At 57.1% G+C, this 18,436-nt stretch overlaps 1 protein-coding gene across 2 annotated transcripts in view; it reads left to right on the forward strand.

Moving 5' to 3' along the window:
- The first annotated feature begins 757 nt into the window (after positions 1-757).
- PRR5 (proline rich 5) overlaps positions 758-18,436 on the forward strand; it is a 50,999-nt gene continuing 33,320 nt past the window's right edge. Inside the window, exon 1 of one of the 2 annotated variants that reach the window (XM_032492414.1) lies at positions 758-892. The gene's annotated coding sequence lies outside the window, so the exon portion shown is untranslated. Of the gene's footprint in view, positions 893-7,116; positions 7,224-18,436 lie in introns of those variants that run through there. The other variant, XM_032492415.1, reaches the window with a different exon arrangement.

An 18,436-nucleotide genomic window follows, 5' to 3' on the forward strand; every position in this document is an offset into this window, starting at 1 on the left:
CCCTCCCACCCCCAGCACAGTGTCAAAAGGAGACCGGGTGAGCCTTTTTAAAGTGAAGGGTGAAAAGCACCCCTTTAAGACACTCTGGGGTGTGGACGTGGGTGTGGGGAGCGAGGTGTTCGCTATTCCACCAGAGCAGTACTTCTCAAACTGCCCGGGAACTTGGAAATCTCCAGAGGACTTGTTAAAACCCAGGTTCCTAGACCCCATCCTCAGTTTCTTTAAGTCTGGGGTGAGGCCTGAGAATTTGTTTCTACCAAGTTCCAGGGTGATGCCAACGGAGCAGTCGGGACACACTTTGACAATCACAGCCTTGGGATATTTAGATGCTGGAAGCGTTTGTTCGCCCCATCCCTGCCTTCTCTGCCGCCACCGGAAAGACCCCAAGCCCCAGAGCAGGGATAGAGTCTGAACGTCTGATCTTTCCTCCCGGCTCCCGGGGCCCCCCCGCACAGGCCAGGGCTGGGGAGGGGGCACTCAGCGGGCGTTAGAGGGTCGCGGAGGGGTGGGTTACTGGCCGGAGAGCCGATCTGGGCCGCCGGGGTGGCCGGGACGCCCCCTTCCCCGGCGGGCGCCACCCACAGCCTGCGCAGTGCACCGGGATGGGGGCCCCCGGGGAGGGCACCCCTGCCCCCAGCCCCCAGCTCGGGCGGCGCCGGGCCCCGGCGCCCCGGCGGGTGGGCGTGCCCGCGGCCCAGGTGGCCGCCTCCCGCGCGTCTCCGGCAGCTCCGGATTCCCTGTGGCCGCGGCCGCGTCGGGCGCCCTGCGCGGGCCCGGGGGGGGCGGGGCGGGGCGGGGCGGGGCCTCCGCGGCCCCCTCCCCCGGCCCTCCCCCGGCCCGAGCTCCGGCTCTGCGCGGTGGCAGCGGCGGCGGAGGAGGCTCGGGGACCAAGGTGAGCAGCGGCGACGGGTCCCGGAGGCCCCGGCGGGGGAGGGGTCCGGGGGAGCCGGGGGCGGCACGCGCGCCCCTCGGAGGGCGGGGGCCCGGGCTGCGCCGGCGGAGTGGCGTGTGTGTGCGCGCGCGCGCGCGTGTCGCGCCGAGTGCGGGGACATGGGGTGGGGTAAGGGTCGGACGGTCCCCTTCGTTGGGGGTGTCCAGCGTCTCCCACCCCCCCGTCTCCTGGGACCTCCGGGCTCATCCTCTCTCGCAGTCTCTCTCTTGGCCCCCTCCCCGCCCCCTCCCCCGTTCCCTTCTCTATCTCTGACTTTCTCTCTGTCTCTGTGGGTGGGTCTCTGCGTGTCCGTCCAGCCGCTTGTCCAGCCGCCTTGTTTCCTGATCTTCCTTCCGCGACACTGCCCCCTCCCCATCGGGTCTCTCTCCTCGCTTTTCACTGCCCCCTCTTAATAGAGCAAACAAAGATGGTCGAGGGAGGGAGACACCTCCTTTCTGAGCCCTGTCCTGGCTCAGCGTGGGGCCCCACCCCTCTGGCCTCTGGCCTGGGCCTCGGGCCACCTTCCTGCGGGGAGCTGGCCCTGCAGAGCTGTGGGGGTGGGTTTGGGACAGCTGGCACATCTGAGGGCAGAGGCCCCAATGCTGGAGCTTGCAGAGGTTTGTGCCCTCAACCTGGGGAGCCCCCCTCCCCTCCCTTGAGAGGTGGCACACTGGCCTGGTCAGGGCTCTGGGCCTCTGGCAGAATCAGATCATGCACTCGACCCTGTTCACATGAGCAGATCCTGACGCTTTCTAAGATTTTTTCCAATGGAGCCAAGGTAGGGAGAACTTGCTGGGCTGGGGGAGGGTCCCTGTCCTGAAGGTCACAGGGTGTGGTCTCAGCCCGGCTTGGCCAGGCCACTTCCTGAGGGTGACCTCCATCTCCCCATCCATGGCATGGGGCAGCAGCGAGAGCCCTGTGCAGCCGCCTGAGAACCGTGTGGGCTGGCCATTATGTCCAGGTGATTAGCGATGCTCTTGGAGAGAACGGGGCTGTGCCGGAGCTCCCCGGAATCCCAAAGACCAGTCCCTGGACTGCATCTGGAGGGGGAGGGGGAGCTCCCTGCAGCCTCTCAGACCTGCTGCAGGGCCAACCCAGGAACCCTTCCTGGAGGGGTAAGCTCGGGGCTCTGGGAGTGGAGCCTGGACCACCAGGCTGTCCTCTTTAACGACTGTGCTTGATAAAATGATGATTCCTGGACTCCTGTCCTGGCCTCTGATGGGGTACCAGGAATCTGCATTTTACAACTCCCCCCTCTTCTGATGCACATTCAGGTGTGAGTGGTGGCATCGGCTTATGGGACAAGGTCATATAGCTTCCTCTGACTGGCAGGCAGTGGGGCGGACCCAAGAGGAGCAGGCCTTACTGTGTCCCTGGGCAAGCCGCTCTATCTCTGAGCCTAAGCCCCCATCAGTCAAAGGAGATCAAGGCCTCCCAAGGGTCTTTCCTGCCAAATGGTCTGGGATTCTGAGCCATTGCTTTCAGTGGGGATAGGGGGTGGCTGAGGGCTACAGAGTCAAGGAGGCCCAGGTCGGCGTCCCAGGACCACCACTGGCCGGCTGTGTGGCCCTGGGCAAGTCACTGTGCTTCTCTAGGCTTCAGTTTCTTCACCTGAGAACTAAAGATCACAGCATTACCCACTCCTTACGGGTGGTGAGGAGCCACAGAGGCCCAGCGCCTGACACGTCACAAGCCCACCGGGAACATGGGGGTACCAGTCACAAGAGAGGCTAGCACTCTGCAGTTTTCACTGTCTGGTGATGGGGACAGTCGCGTGGACTTAATTTCTCATCAGCAGGAAAAGTGGTCTGTACAGAAACATTTGTTAGCTAATGGATTTTTTTTCTTTCTAATGGATGGCTTAAAAGCCCTGAGGACGGCCACGCAGAATTGCCTGGGCAGCTCGGGTGGCGTCTTATGGGATCCGCTGGGTGCCACCGCCAGCTCCCCAAGCACTGGGAGACAACACCCTTGTCTCCTGGGCGACTCCCCGCAGAGTCAAGAGAGCAGAAACCCAGGAGGGGCCTGGGTCGGGGAAGGACAGAGAAAATCTCGGGCCCTTGCCAGGTGCCCCGAGTTGTGAGCGTCCGTGGACGCGAACAAAGTCATCTTCTGGGACATCCGTGGGAAAAGCAGAGCTCTCGAGAAACCCATAGAGGGACAAGGAAAGTCGTTAATTCATTCACTCACTCACTCCTCCCCACAGGCCTTCTCCAGGCCTGCAGATGGCCAGGGTCCCCAGGGAGGCAGAGAGACCCATGCAGAAAAGGGGAGGCCACAATCTGGGTGGGGAGCTATTGGGTCAGACGTGCTGTCCATGGTCCCTGGGTTCAAAAGCAGGGTCAGGACATCCTGCTTCAGGGCTCACCCCAAAGCCCGGGGTGGCCCTCAGGGTACAGACACTGAGAAGGACCAGGGTTAGAGTCCGGAGATATGGATTAAAACCGTGGGCTGTAATGAAGACATGGGTTAGTGGGACAAGGAGGTGACTTCCTGAGGACAGTATAACCTTTTTTAACCATATCCCTCTTTTATGTCTCAAAATCGAATTTTGGTGAGGGAGCATCTCGTGGGGTGGGAACTTTGAAGTCTGTGTGTGAACACAGTTCTCGTGACTCAGGAAACCTGACGTCTCAAGAGCAGCCCGGGTGCATCTGCCAATAGGACTTGGCTCCAGCCTCAGACCCTGTGGCCTGGAGGAGAAGCCAGCAGGGGCCAGGGAGGGGCTGCAAAGGCTGGAGACCCCAGAGTTGGGTCCACCTGCTATAAATCCCAGCAGCACTATTGATAGCTGTGTGGCCGTAGGGAAGTGGCCTAACCTCTCCGAGCTTCAGTTTGCTCATTTGAGAAGTGTAGATTGGAAAACACAGCTTAGGTGACCAAAACCTGGGTTCTGGAGCCAGGCTTCTTGGGTTCGAATCCTGGCCCCACCTCTCATCAGCTGTGTGATGTTGGCAAGTCACCAAACGTCTCTGTGTGCCTCAGCTTTTTCATCTGTGAAGTGGTGATGGTGGTTGCACCTACCACCTAAGGCACTTGTGAGGACCACGTGGCTTCATGTAAGGTCCTGGGAAGGACAGTGCCTTGTGTTGGTATGGTAGAGTGGTCTTGCAGTGACAGCGGCTTGCAGTCAGGCTGGCCTGGCATTGGCCCTGGAGTTCCTGTCAGTGTTAACGTCAGGGTTAAAACCCACTTCTGGGCTCACGCGATGACTATGAGTGACGAGCCGTGTGCAGGCCCCCTCGGTGCCCGGCACAGGGAATCCCTCAGGAGATGCTGGTGCCGGTCTGTACCCTCTGGGCAGAGCAGCGGGGACATAGGTGATGTTTGCAATTGCTTTACCCTTGACTACACCCAGGAGCGAGTGAGGAGGGGCTGGGGCCAGGTCCCTTCTGAAAAGATTATCAAGAAAATCTATGTAGTTCGTTTAAAAGGAGTACCGAGTATTGCTCTCCTCGGTTCTGACTCCCAAGCGTCGATTTACCACCTACTGTGTGCCAGGCCCTGTGTGAAGACTTCCCCGGCCACCATCCCACTTACTCCTCCCAGCCAGCCCAGAAGGTGATCATGGCCCTGCCCAGTTAACAGAAGGGCAAACTGAGGCTCAGAGAGGCCAAAGGCTGCCCAGAGACACTGGCAGCAAGGAGCAGGGCTGGGGCTCAAACCGCCAGGTCCCCAGCAAGAGGGGAGGTGTGCACGCCCACTTTCCAGTCCACGACGCTACGTGCCTGATGGTGAGGGACTGTCACTGTGACGCCTCCCCATCGGGAGCTGCCGTGGTGGGCTCCTCTGACCCCAGTGGAAGTCCTGCTCATTTTCTGGAAGGTTCTTAAGGTTTTGCTCTCTGTGCCATCAGCTGGGCTGATTAAAGACCTTCGTTCTTTTATCCAAAGCAGTTTCTCCAGCAAAACCAATCTGCCCAGATCCTAGAAGAGAGCAGAGGAGGAGAGACTCACAGGGAAGACCCCGGATGGGAGGGGGGCCCCGTTCAGCACCAGAAGGTCCTGGTTCGCCACTTCCACCCCTTTGAGTCTAAGAGGGGTTACTCTCTATGCCTTGGTTTTCAAATCTGTGAAATGGGAATTTTTACTTCTGCTCTGGTGGGAGGGTAGGTAAAGCTGTGAAGTAATAATAGTCAACACATATATAGCCCTGGACAGGTACCTGGAAGGCATCTTACATATTTGCCCTCATTTAACCCTCTGAGGCCCTATGAGGTCATTGTATCATCCCACTGTGCAGGTGAGGAAGGCAAGGCACAGAGAGGTCAGTATCTTATCCAAGGTCACACAGCTGGTAAGACTCTGAGTCTGGTAAGCCAGTCCATCGAGGCCACTTCTTGGTAGATAGGCATGACACCCCTTGCTTGATTATTCCCACTGACAGGGAGCTCACTACCTCATGAGCTCCTGTGATGATTAGTCTAGGACTTAGATAGGTGGCAGTGATGGTCCCTGGTACAGTAGACTCAGTGTGGGAGAAGATTCTGAGCTTGGTGTAGGCTGAGCAGGGTTTGAGGTGCTGGCAGGCTGAACCGTGGAGAGGTGGGGAGGGTGGTCCCCAGTTCTTCGTTTCTCCCAGTCATGTCCATCTCATCTGTCCCACAGACCAAATCTGAGGCTGAGAGAGGAGAAAACTCAGCACAGGAGGGCAGACAGTAGGTGTCCAATAAACCCTTGGGGGGGATCAATCCTGTTTCTAAGGAAAATTTTAAGTTATAAAATCAACTTAGGCATACGATATAAACTCTAGAAAATCGAGCCCAGTTTTACCTGTAACCTCCCCCCAGAACATCAGCATTTTGTGTATCATTTCCAGACTTTTTTCAGTAAATGCATCCCGATGTAGAACCATTTTTACGTATCATCACACCACGTGTAGTTTCGCATCCTGACCTTTCTCGCTTCCTGTGAGTACCACGAGCACCTCCCGCGTTCTTTCAGTGGTCCGGTTGTTCCTGAAGAGCAGTGAGGACTTTTTACTGGCAGCACAATATCCTGTGGCTGTTCTTCATTTGCCCCAGACCATCCCCCTTTCAGTGGAGCCGCCACATGGACCATGATGTGAAAAGCAGGTGTTGCCCCCGAGGTCACACCTCGGACGTCCGACGGAACAGCTGGTCAGCCCCGCCAAGCTGTGTGACCTCGGGCAGGGTCCTGCCCCTCTCTGAGTCTCAGGCGCCTGCACTGCTGTGAAATGGGGGTAAGAGCCTGACGTCAGAGGGCTGCTGGGAGGAGTAAACGAGGAGATGTGATGTCAGTCATCTGGCTGTGGCGGGGGCTTGGAAGGTGGAAGTTATTACTGTTACTGTCGTTGTTATTATTTGGTTCCTATCTCCCCAGTTAGATTGTGGAGCCTGCAAGCAGGAGCCAGGCTCTGTGCATTCCTGTGTCCCACAGGCGCCGTTATATTTATCGGATTCCTCACGTTCAGGTCCCTCCAAATAGAATGAGTCTCTGTGCGGGTGGGGCCCTGGGAGACCCTTCACTGACAAGGTCTCATCTTGTCTCCATGAGTCGGGATCATCAGCCCCATTTTAGAAACAGTTTCAGAGAGTGTGATGGGCCTGCCCAAGGTCCATCACAGTGGGAAGAAGACAGCCAGGAATACTTCCTGGAGGAGGCGGCATGGCACAGGGCTGACAGGATGGGGCATTTGACTGGGCCAAGGGACAGAGTGCTGGTGTTCTGGGGGCGGAGCAGAGGCGCCTGGGAGCTGTCGGGGGGCCCAGCAAGTGTGGGGCAGAGTGTGAGTGAGGCTTGGGGGCATTTGCTGAGCTGAGCTGACCTGAAGTGACAGCAGGGCAGGAATGAGCTAGCTGTCTGGGCTCCTGGCCCCAGCTGCACCCCACCCAGCCACTTCCTTCTGTCCGGGCAGGAAGGGGTGCTCTGCGGGACTGGAGGCTGCAGGCACCTTCCTGGGGCCTGCTCTGTGAGCAGTGATAAAATATTTATCAGAAGCACTGGCAGCTGGGCTTCCCTGCACAGGAAAGGGGGCAGCTCCCACCCCTGGGCCTGCAGCCTGGATGAGTCCCGCTGAGTCACAGGAGAGCCCGGTGAGCCACCTGCCCGCGCCCTCCTCGGCCCCTCTGCCCTTTGGCCACGTGGATGCCTTGTAATATGTAAGCTATTCGGCTGCCCACGGGGCCAGGGCATCCAGTGCGCTTAGTGCTGAGGGTTTCAGAGCTCACTCAGCAGCCAAGGTCACTGGCAGAGGAGGCCAGCAGGCTGGGATCCCCCCAGACCCATCCCTGCAGGGCCCCACCTCTTTAGTCCTCACAGCACCCAGCAAGGTAGGTCTTCTCGCACCTCTGTTTGGTAACGAGACGCTGAGGCTCAGAGTCGGGGCACGACGGGTCAGGTCTCACGCTGTCACGGGCCGAGCAGAGGTTCGGCCCTTGGCTGCCTGACCTCTGCCATGGAGGGGCTGCACTCTGTCCTAGCCCAGAGTCAGGGCCTGGGGGGCGGGGGGTCTGCCCGCCCTGGTGTGACCAGGAGCTGCGACTTCGGGTTTGTGATTTTGATTTTCAGAGGAACAGCAACAACAAAAAACAGTAGCAGATGGCTCCTTCTTGCTGCCACCAGCGTGGACAGAGGGACGAGGCTTTCAGATTCTTTTGTTCACTCATTCATAAAGCACGTTCTGGGTGCGCTGGTCAGAGCCCCGCATCCCAGGCTCCCAGGACCAGTGAGGGACACTTTGGCTGTGGCTGGGGGAGCCCTCAGAGCCAGAAAGGGCGGGTTCTGCCCCGGAGCCCACTTCCTGCCTACTTACGTGCTCTGTGACCTCTGGCAAGTTCCTCTGCCTCTCTGAGCCTTGGTCTCCGGTTTGTGGATCGGAGGATCAAGCGAGGATCACACCTGTGTCCTTGTTCTCCATCACATCTTCACATCAGCCTGACGAGCATCAGTAGGCCTTTGGACGGCTCTGGTTTCCAGAGAGGTCCCGGCAGGCCTGTGGTTGGCTCTTCCAGGGAAGAACCTGAAGCCAGTGCCCTGGGGGCCTTGCAGATATGCTGATGGAAGGTGGGAGTTTTTCTAAGCTTGATTCTGAAGGGAACTGGTCCCTGCAACCACACTCACTGCTAGGAGCTGTGAGAGGGAGCCCTGTGGGTGGCCGGGGTCACCTCCGCTTCACTGCCTGCCCCTGCTTGAAGGTCACTTCATATTCCTACTCGTTCTCTGCCCTTCCCTCCTCTGGGCCTCCTCCTGCCTTTCCACTGTCTGGAATTCTTTTCCTCCCTTCTTCACTGGTGGCTTTTGTTGGTTCTTCAAGTCCTTGCTGGAAGATACCTTCCTCCTCCAGGAAGCCCTCCTGGCTGCCCTGCATTCACCCCAGCAGGGTGGGTAGACGCCCCTCCCATGCTTCTTTACCTTGGAATCTTCGCTCCTATCTTTGACCCAGCACTGGATGTGTTCCCCAGTCTCCTTCCCTCCAGCCTGGGGTCCAAGCGCAGAGCTCGATTCATCTCTGGGTCCCAGGGCTGAGCTCGGAGCTGGCACACAGTGGGACCCCGGGAGTGTCTGATGAACGAGAGAGCAAGTGGCAGACATAGGGGCTGGGTTGGAGTTTTAAGAACCTGTGGTATGGGACAGGAGCGGACCTGTAAGATCTGCTCCATGTGTGAACTCCCTGTGTTTCTGTGAACTGTCTGCAGACAGGACCTTCCCAGATGATGGACACTCAGCCAGACAACAGGAAGTAAGGACTTCTGGGGCCGAGACTGTTGTGGGACGGGGGTGCAGTGTCTGGGGGGATTGGGAGGGCTGGCCTCCCAGCCTGGGTCCCTCCTCTTGGAGCTGTGTGACCCTAAGCCTGTGTGACTCAGCTCCTCTGTCAGGCCTCACGACCGCTCTGCAGACCCAGCGTCTTTCCGTGCAAGGGAAGGAGGCGGGTGGCAGGCTTGCGTTCAGGGGCTGCTCTGGGTGGCGACCAGCACTCAGAGCCCAGCACAGAAAAAAGACCAGGATGGGCAGCAGTAAGTTTCTCTGGTGGTTTGTTTCCTCTTCCAACTTTTTTGTGTTTGTCCAGTTTTCTTGAGTTCACTCAGTGACTTTGCATGGGTGTTGAGAGCCTTATGATGTGAAAATAGAGCCCCTGCCGCTGGGACACTTAGTCTGACAGACACTTGTCCATCAGGCTGTCCCAACACGGTCTGATGGGGGAGGCTGCCGAGACTAGGCCCGTGCTGTGATGGAGCTGTCACGGAGGGAAGCCCAGAGGGGCCCCTGGCCCAGCCTGCAGGCTTGTGAAGGTGGAACCTTGCCGGGGGGCAGGGGGCTGTTGCTAGGGAGGCAGGTGTGCTGGGGCTGGGGCAGGTGTTTGGCTGGAGCCTTAGAGAAGGGTGAGGTGGGCGTGGTGGGAGACCCTGCGTAGAGAAGGGCTGGACCAGATCCTGAGTGATGTTGGGGGTTGGTGCTCCTGTTAGAATCCCAATAGCTGCATCCCCTGAGGGTGTCCACCCACCAGCCTGCCCCTGGGGGCCACCGGGGCATTCAGGAGCCCATGTGACCCTTACCCCTGGGGGATCCTGTGGGGCTGGCACTGCTATGTCCCCATTTTACAGAATGGGAAAATTGAGGCCAAGTACAGTGAGTGACCAAGCTGAGTTTCAGATTCAAATCTGTCCCCAGAGCCCAACTCATAACAGCCGGCCTCTCCTGCCGCCCTTGCTCCTTCACTGAGCCCCGGGGCCTCGGCTCTGTCATTTGTGGAGAGGGGATTAGAGCGTGACATCATAGGACAAGTGAGTGCCATTCATGGGACTAATTTTCAAGCCCATGCCCTGAGTTCTCTCTGAGTTCATGATTTCTGTTGTCTGTGGTTGGAGCATCACTCAGGGGGGCAAGTTAGGGGAACCAGATAGAAGCACCAGAGGCACCATGGGGACAGGGCTCTAAGGAGAACCCACAGAAATGGGAAATGAATTCGATTCCACAAGACCAACCCGAAAGAGCGTCAGGCAGCCAAAAGGAGGTCAATGCTGACACGCCCAGGTGTGGCCCCGAGGGCGTGTGGCTGGCGGGCCCCTAAGGGTGGTGGAACAAAGCAGGCAGGTCTGAGAGGGAGCCGACTCGGTGCTCTGGGCCCCGGGCCAGCTGAGGACTCAGAGGCAGGTGGGGAACACAGCTGCCCCGGGGTCACAGAGCAGGTGGGGCCAGTGCCGCAAAGGTGTCATCTGCTTTACCTGAACCAGCCAACAAAGGGAGACCTCCGTGCTGATGGTCAAGGTCGCCAGCCATCGCCTTGGTCTGTCCGCTCCAAGGCCAGGAGGCCGCAGCCCTTGGTACCAGGCAGGGCGCGTGAGGGTGGGGGGATGTCACTGAGCTCAGGTGTGTTTCCTCTCGCATGTTTGCCAGCGCAAGGGGCTCTGACGGCTGCTGTAGGCGGTGGGTGGGCGAGAGGGCAGGAGGGAGGACGGGGAGGCCCGCCCCGGCCCCTGTCAGGGCGCTCCGTTCTCCTAACCTTGCTTCACCAGGAGATGGTGAGGTTTCCCTGCCCCCTGTGGGTTTTGAGCTGAGCAGGCAGGGTGGGCAGAGGAGGTGAGGTGGCCTGGGCCCCCCGGGGGCCCGGACGTAGCCTTGGATGCTGGGCTCCAGCTTCCACTGGGTGCACAGGATAGGCCTCCATCCCCCATTGGAAAATGAGGATGCCCCCTCCCCCTCGTCCCACACTCTGTCTTTCTATCAGAGCAGTTATGAGGCCAAACAGCCACTGGTGCGCCACAGGATAAAAGATTCGGCCAAGGTCAGATTCAAAGCCAGCGCTCAGCTCAAGGCCTGGCGCATATTAGGTTCTCAAGAAATACTTATTTTACAAACAGCCTTTGACAAGTTGTGCAGCCCTCACAGCCCCCGTGTCCTCCGTGGAGGGAGCTGCCGACGGCCCGTCCCACCTGGCAATGTCGTGCAGACAGGCCTGGCGCGTGGGGAGTCCTGTGGCTGCTAGCCGGAGACAGTGAAGGAGAAAGCCAGCAGCATGGCCGTCATAGTGAGGGCTCTCTCTCTGAGCCTCCCGGGGAGTGGGCCACTGCAGCAGGTGGCCTGGGCAGCGCTGTCCTCCAAGTGCAGGCGCGTGGGCGGTAGGGTGGGGCTCGGGGAGAAGACTTTGGTGGGTGAGGTCACCCTGAGTGGGGTTTTGCAAGATGAATAGGAGTTGGCCAACCAGACCAGGCTTAGGGAAAGCTTATCCCAGATAGTGAAGGACAAGCATGTGGTCACGAGCGGGGCCTGGCCTTCCAGGACAGCAGCCTTCCGCTTGTAAGCTGACTTTTGCTTTCATTTGCTCAGGGTGCTCCAGGGAGGCTCTTGGCTCTCCCTTCCTCTCCCCTCAGACAGCCTGTGGGCTGACAGCCTGGGCTCCCTGTAAGGGGCCAGGAGCTTGTGACTGACAGCTCGCCCTCTTGTCTCATCCGTGCAGCGAGGCCCAGGAGAACCCCCTTCTGTCGCTTGCCCCCCGAGCCTGGGGAAACCCTGCGCAGGAGGCCAGGGCCGGAGGAGCGATGCCGCTTGCAGTTAGGGCAACCGCCTCTGCCCCTAGGCCAACTTCTCACCTCTGTCCTCACCCCATCTGCCGCCCACACCGGGAACCACAGAGAAAGAGCCCAGGCCTCGGTGACTCAGAAAGAGAAACTGCCAAGAAGACCTGAATAAGGAGCCCCTTGGGGGTCAGGCAGGGGCTGGGCAGGGTCGCCCTCCCACACCCAGCGCCCAGAGGAGGGTTTCGGGGAGAACAGGTGCTGGGTCTCCCAGTCCCCACCCTGCCAGGCTGTGGATCTGCCCAGGCCCCGTCACGTGGGTGACTTGTGGCCCTTGGGGAGTCCCCTCCCTGAGCCTCATGCGGCTGGCAAGTCATCCAGCCGTGCCTCAGGACCCCTGCCCAGCCCGGGGGTACACCCCACCGGCCATCGCAGTCAGAGTTGAGTAAAGTGGGGTGACCCTCTGCAGAAACAATTTCATGCACACTGTGAAAAGTGAGGAGAATACACGGGTGGACACCCCTGGACCCCGTGCCGCCCCGCAGGGCCACCAGGTGAGCAGCAGATACCCCAGCTCACAGGGGGAGAGACAGGCTCTGGAGGACACGGCAGTGAGCAGGTGGGGGGAAGCGGAGGCATGACTGCAATCCATGCTCTTGGGGCCCCAGGGGGCCTGGATTTGAGGCCAGCCTGGCTGACTGCCCCCAGACAAAGGGTTCCCCAATGGATGCAGGTCCGAGAGGGCCTGGTCAAAGGGACAAGCTGGGGACGGGGCCTGGCACTTTTCAGCTAAAGGAGCTGCATGTGATCCCCTCCCCACCCAGAACTCACAGAGCCGGAGCTGTGGCCCAGCCTCACCGTAACATCCTGGTGAAGAGGGGGTTCCCAAAGGCCCTCACCTCTCATTTCGAATCCATGGTCCTTTCCACCCTTGTCACACCCCTGAGAAGCGTGTCATCCCCAAGTTCTCACCGGTGGAACCAGGTGGGAAACTCAAACGGGGCAGAGCCTGGGGGCAGCAAGGCCTGGGGTGGAGGGTGGGGTTGGGGAGCAGAGTTGCCCCAGCGGAGTCAGGAGGTCTGGACTCCCAGTGGTGTGTATTGAGGGGGCTTTAGCTGGCGTATTCAATTAAGAATTTGCAGATCAAAAGAGCCATCCACACGGAGTCAGCAGGGAGCCCCTCCGCATCTGAGCTCCCATTGGGGGAGGTGAAACCCGGGGTCGTTGTGATTGAAGCTGCAGTTCCAGTACACTCAGACAGAGGGCGCAGTCACAAGATTCCTCACTTACAGATCCCAGAAATGGGAGTGGGGAGCATAATGACTGGGGAAGGGCAGTCCCCGTCCCAGGTCACGGGCAAGCAGGACACAGAGAACCGGATTTGTAAGGTGGCTTGTAACTTATAACTAGGGGACCCAGCACCCAGTAGGACCTCAGCACTTGCTCCTGTTCCTCATCTGTTAGGACAGTCTGGGTGGGCGACCCTGCATGTCCCACCCCGTGCAAGGCCTCAGTCTCCCTGTCTACAATGTGGATACTGGGCTACCTGAGCTCCCAGGGCCTCTGGGCCTGGCATCCCATGGGAGACACAGGGTGCAGAGGGTGTGGGAGGCATCGGGTCGAGGTCACCCAGTGTCCTTTCTTGGGAGGCCCCTTCTCTGACTTCCGCCTGCTGTTCTGGTATTGAACAGCCTTTCCTGTGGGAGAGGAGGGCCAGGCGGGTTTTGCTAAGTGCCCTTTCTTAGCTGCTTGTGTCAGTTCCCAAACGTAAACCAAGTTCACGGAGAAGGAAGGTACAGGAACTCCAGACACGTGTGAGGAGGGGAGAGTAAAGGAGAGCTGGAGGGGCCAGGGACCCCAGGGGCCTAGGACAAGTGTCCCTTCCCTCAGACGCCTCTGGAAGTGGAATCCTCTCAGTCTCTTGCTCCCCCATCCCCCGTTGGCCCCCTCCCCCTCCCCCAGGAAGCTGAGCCTGATCGCTGCTGCTACCCTGCTATGTGGGCCGCGGGGGAAATGCCCTGTTTGATGCTCCACTACCCTGATCTCGCCACCTGCATGCCGTGGGGGCATCACTGCACCTCCTGTAGCCCCATCAGCCATGACTGCAGAGCAGGAGGGCACCACCTACATGAGAGGGTATCGGGCCTGCATGACCGTGTGTGCGTCCTTCACGCCTGTGCTTTGCTCTTAGAAAATGCTCATAATGTAATACCTGTGGTTGTGTTATTGTTACAATCATTAGCAAGATGTTCCTGGCTTTAAAAAAAAATGCCAGGAGATCTAGTACACATGTAAGATATGGACTGATTTTTTTATCCTGAGCCTCCTAGCAACAAAAGTGAAGAGGGAAAGATCACTCACTAGATTCAAAGATGAAAACACAGCTTTTGCTGGTAATGAAACCAAGGGACGAGCCTTTTGGGAGCCCCCATAAAGGATTCCCCGTGTGATGTGTGAGCAGCCTCCTCAGTGCTCCTGGGGTCTGGCTTGATCCATGGACCTGTGTCTGGAGCAGGACCTTCAGGCTCTCCTAACCGCAGGGGAGAGGGAGGGGGTGTCCTCAGGTTTTCTGCAAGGGGAACCCAGTGAGGCCCATAACCTTGAGATGTCTGAAGTTTCATGTGTTATCTTCAAAATCCACAGTGGATTTCCCCTCAGTCTATAGTTGAACCGTGTGTATTTAACTACAAAAATCACGTTTTCCCTCCTCCACTCCATACGTTTGGGTACCACAGATGCTCCATACAGATGGGCCACGGTCATTCCTCAGCTTTGCCTTATCATGGGGTCCCAGCCCTTTTAGAGAAGCTCATGGCAGCCACATCCCTCGCCCCAACAAAAGACACACTCATGGTTAGGTAAGTGGAGAGAGCCTAAAGCAATTACGCAGATGATTTCAGGGTTTCACAGATCCTGAAGAACTCCAGGGACTCCAGGACCCTGGCTGGACAGGCTCCAACCTGGATGATGGGGGAACTGCACATCTTCTGGACCAAGCTCATGATTATTATTTCTCCCAGCTGGGCTTTTGTTAGACGTGAAGCAGTAGAAAGCTCAAATTTATCTTGAAGTTGTTTATTCTGCACAGAGCCAGATGTCTTCCTTGTGACCCAGACAGGAGCGGGCTGAGTACCTAACACTCTCCTACACCAGGCACTTGAGTTGGTGGGGACTTTTACACTGATTACGGAACAGCAAGGATGTGGGACTGGCGACTGCTGAGACTGCATATGATGCTCCCTTCTCCCGGGTCCTGTCCCCTTTTACACCTGGGTAGGTGCCCAGGAGGCTGGTACCTGGTTTTTATACCATCTTGTTCTAGTCATGTTTTCTTTTGTCTTTGATTATGTTAAGCAAATTCATTTTACAGTCTCTTTCCAAAAGTTTCTTGCCTGAAGTTCTAGGATTTTCATCCTGACATTTGAAATGTTTGCTCTCCTTCCCTCATGGTGGCCTGTTTCCTTGCGTATTGTATAATTTGAGATCATGAGTTTATTTCCAGCCAGGCTTTTATCTGTGGGAACCCCAGGAGGCCTGGCTTGTGCACCTGCTTCTCCAGAGCATCTTCAGAATTGCTCTGCCTGGCAGCCTAGGGTTGTCACAGCATAGGGCCACTTTTATGTTAATTGCTTTAGTCTCTCTCCACTTACCTAACTTAACTCCCCATCCCCCAGGGCAGATGCATGGCTACAGATTCTCAGGAGACATGCAAGCTTTTTCCTACCTCGAGTTCTGGTGGGCAGAGACAAGTTTTTTTTGTCATCTCTCTTTGTCAGTGGGCATATCTCGGCTACCCATTCATTAGGGGTGCAGCCCCTCCAGCCCCCGGCTTTCTGTGCAGAGCTCAGTTGCATCTCCCATCGTCCTGCTTGCTCAGTGCCTCATCTCCCGACTGCTGGTTTTAACCTCCCTCTGCCTCAACACCCCTCCCCCGACCCCACAAGCCTGCCCTACACTCATTTAACATCTAGGTTCTCAGTTCACCATGTTCCTGTGACTTAACTGTTAATACTGATCAGCATACAACTTAGTAGAGTGTAACTGTTAAGAATACAGACTCTGAAGCCAGACTGCCTGGGCTTGAATCCCAGCTCCACCAACATGGGCTGCACTCAGTCTCCTCATCTGTGAAATGGGGAGGTGGGGTTGCTGCAAGTGCTAGAGGGTGTTGATGGAAAACGACAAAACACCTGCTATTTTACCAGCAAAAATGGGTTTATTCAGGAACAGCAAAGAATTACAATTCAGGACACGCAGTGCATGCGGCACCACAGGCACGTCCTGGGTACCATTCTTTTATAAGGGAGAAGGGGAGTTGGGAGGGGCTGTTATAAACAAAGTGTCCACTAGAGAAAACTGGGAGTTCAAAGTGTAGTGGCTTTTCATTGGCTGAGTTGTAACAGTTTCTCATTGGCTGGGCTGTTGCCAGGCAAGGGGAAGTTCTTCTTCCCTCCTGCTCTATAGTAAAGTAGTCACCTTCTTCCTGTTGGAGTCCCAAAGGTTCATCTCTTCCTGCCGGGTCTGCAGTTGATGGGGGAGTGGTCGGGCGTAGAGAGCTCCCTCTTCTGGTCTCCTGACTCCATTTTAAATGAGGTTTCTGTTTATTCATTTTCTCAAGGGCTTGATGCGTGAACATCGCTCCATATTGAACTATTGCCTATTGCAAGCATTATAGAAGTTAGTATTAAATATCATATAGACATAGTAATAAGATTATCTTAATGATGATATTAATATTGTCATTCTGGTCCCTGGTGATTTTCCTCTTTCTTACAAGCTCAGTGATGCATTTAGAAGATGCTTGTAATTTTTTTTTTCTTTTTAGGGGGAAGATAATTAGGTTTATTATTTTTATTTATTTACTTACTTATTTATGGAGGCACTGGGGATTGAACCCAGGACCTTGTGTATGCTAAGCAGGCACTCAACACCTGAGCTATAACCTCCCCTCTATGTTTGTAATTTTTTCATCTCACATTTCTAGGAGATACGTAAGAAAAAGCTTTCAGGTTGTGTAGTGATCTAAATTGTCCAACCTCTTGACCTGTAAGTGGTTAAAGCAGAATAATAATAATGCTCCCTGTGTATTAGTGCTTCTCACAAGCACATTCAGAGCCTGTATGTAGCTCATCTCTAACTCTCCCACTAAATTACAGGCCATCTTTGGAGCCTGGTGGAATCCAGCTCAGCCACATACCTACCGGCTCCGTGACACATCTTGCCATCTGTGCACATGCTCCATCCCTTATCTGGCTGACACCCTCAGGGCCAGATGTGACTTTGGAATTCCTATTATTTTTCAATGATAAGGCAATCTGTGGCAACTCTGGGGGAGGGATCAGGGTGGCATCCTGGGGACAGTTTTTACACAAGATCGCCACTAAGTGGGGTGGACAGAGACTCTGAATAGCCTCGCTTTTTCTGGTCACATCAGATTTTGTAGCCAAATGAGCCCTGTAAATTCTGCATTTTCAGAGCCCTTTGCATTTCCAGATTGCACACGGGGTCTCCCATTGGGGGCAGGAGATTGGATGTGACTCCCACTCCAACAAGAACAAGTGGGGATTTACAGCCAAGGAGCAGGGCGGGGGTCAGTGGATGGGAAAGCAGGAAGAGGAGCCATCTGGGGAACGGGGATTCTTGCTGACTTAGTCTACTCAGCCGAACTCTTACTGCAGGCTGGCTGGGCGATAAGGTATCAGGGTGGTCAGATGCCAGGGGTAGGGGACTTTCCTAAACCAACTTAGCAGGATTCTTGCTCAAAGTGGATTCTATAAGGACAGAGAGGGAAGCTCACGCTCAGGCCTCAACCAGCCGAGAGCTCCAAGGAGGCTGATTCAAGTTAGGTCAAGAAGAAAGTTGTTGTCAGTGTCCACTGGGCATGGTCCTCGGGGAACACCTGATGGAGGAGGCAGGCCCAGTCCTGAGACCCCAACACTGGGCAGAGGGAGGGCAGCCTGGGGGTTGCTGGCTGAGCTGGGTCTAGGGGAGAAGGGACCACATCGCCGAGGTGGGGACCCAGGGCCCAGGGGAAGCTGGAGGACAAAGCATGTAGAGCGGGAGGCCAGCTGGTAAAAATGGCTGAGGCCGATGAGCACCCACTGTGTGCCAAGCCCCCCTGAAGCAGTTGGCGTCTCTGAATACAGCCTTGGGGTCGCCCGGGGGAAGGCGTTGTTCTGATTCTCATTTTACAGATGAGGAAACTGAGGCGCAGTTAAACAGAAGTCATCAGCCCAAAGTGGTCAGCTATTACCCGGTGAAGCCACCCCCCAAACCAGCCCACACGCTGAGTCACGACTGTCTGCTGCCTTTTACTGTCATTACCATCGCTGAGAGAGACTCGCTGGAGGGGAGGGAGGAAGGGCGTCCCGGGCAGAGGCCGGCTGCAGGCCTGGAGGTGGGAATCCGGCAGAAAGGCTGGAGAACAGTGGTCGCTTTGTCTCCTGGGTGGGGCGGGGCCGGGGTGGGGGGTGGGCAGGACGGGGCCTGGAGGGGCTTAGTGGGAGATGCAGGGGAGACGGGAGGAACAGAGGCCGTGCGCAGACTGCAGAGGTCTTGGACACCACGCTGGAAATTTGGAGCTCATCCTGCAGGGCAAGGGCCTCGGCTGGAGCAGGTCACAGCTGGGTGGCAGAGTGAGTGTGTTGGCCGCAGGTAGGCTGGCAGGCTAGGAGGCCGGCTCTGGGGAAGGGGAGGTGGTGGAGAAGTCTGGAGCCTGCAGGGACCCTGGGGTGCAGAGGTGGGCAGGCTTGGGAGCAGGGCAGAGCCTGCGCTGGCTGGCTCAGCAGGAGCTAGGTGACATCTCGGGAGCGCTATCTGCCCAGGCTTCAGATTGAGGTCGGGGGGTGGTCCCAGCCTCCTCCAGGAGCCTGCCTGGATTCAGTCCACAGCCCACCACGGAGGAAGGCAGGAACTGGAATGGGAACCCAGCATCCATCCTGGCCCTGCCCCTCATCAGCCTGTGACCTGGCAGGTGCCATCAGCATCTGGGGCCTCAGTGTCCACCTGCGATGGGGGACAGGTCTGCC

Source organism: Camelus ferus, chromosome 12, assembly GCF_009834535.1.
Source record: "Camelus ferus isolate YT-003-E chromosome 12, BCGSAC_Cfer_1.0, whole genome shotgun sequence".
NCBI lineage: Eukaryota > Metazoa > Chordata > Mammalia > Artiodactyla > Camelidae > Camelus > Camelus ferus.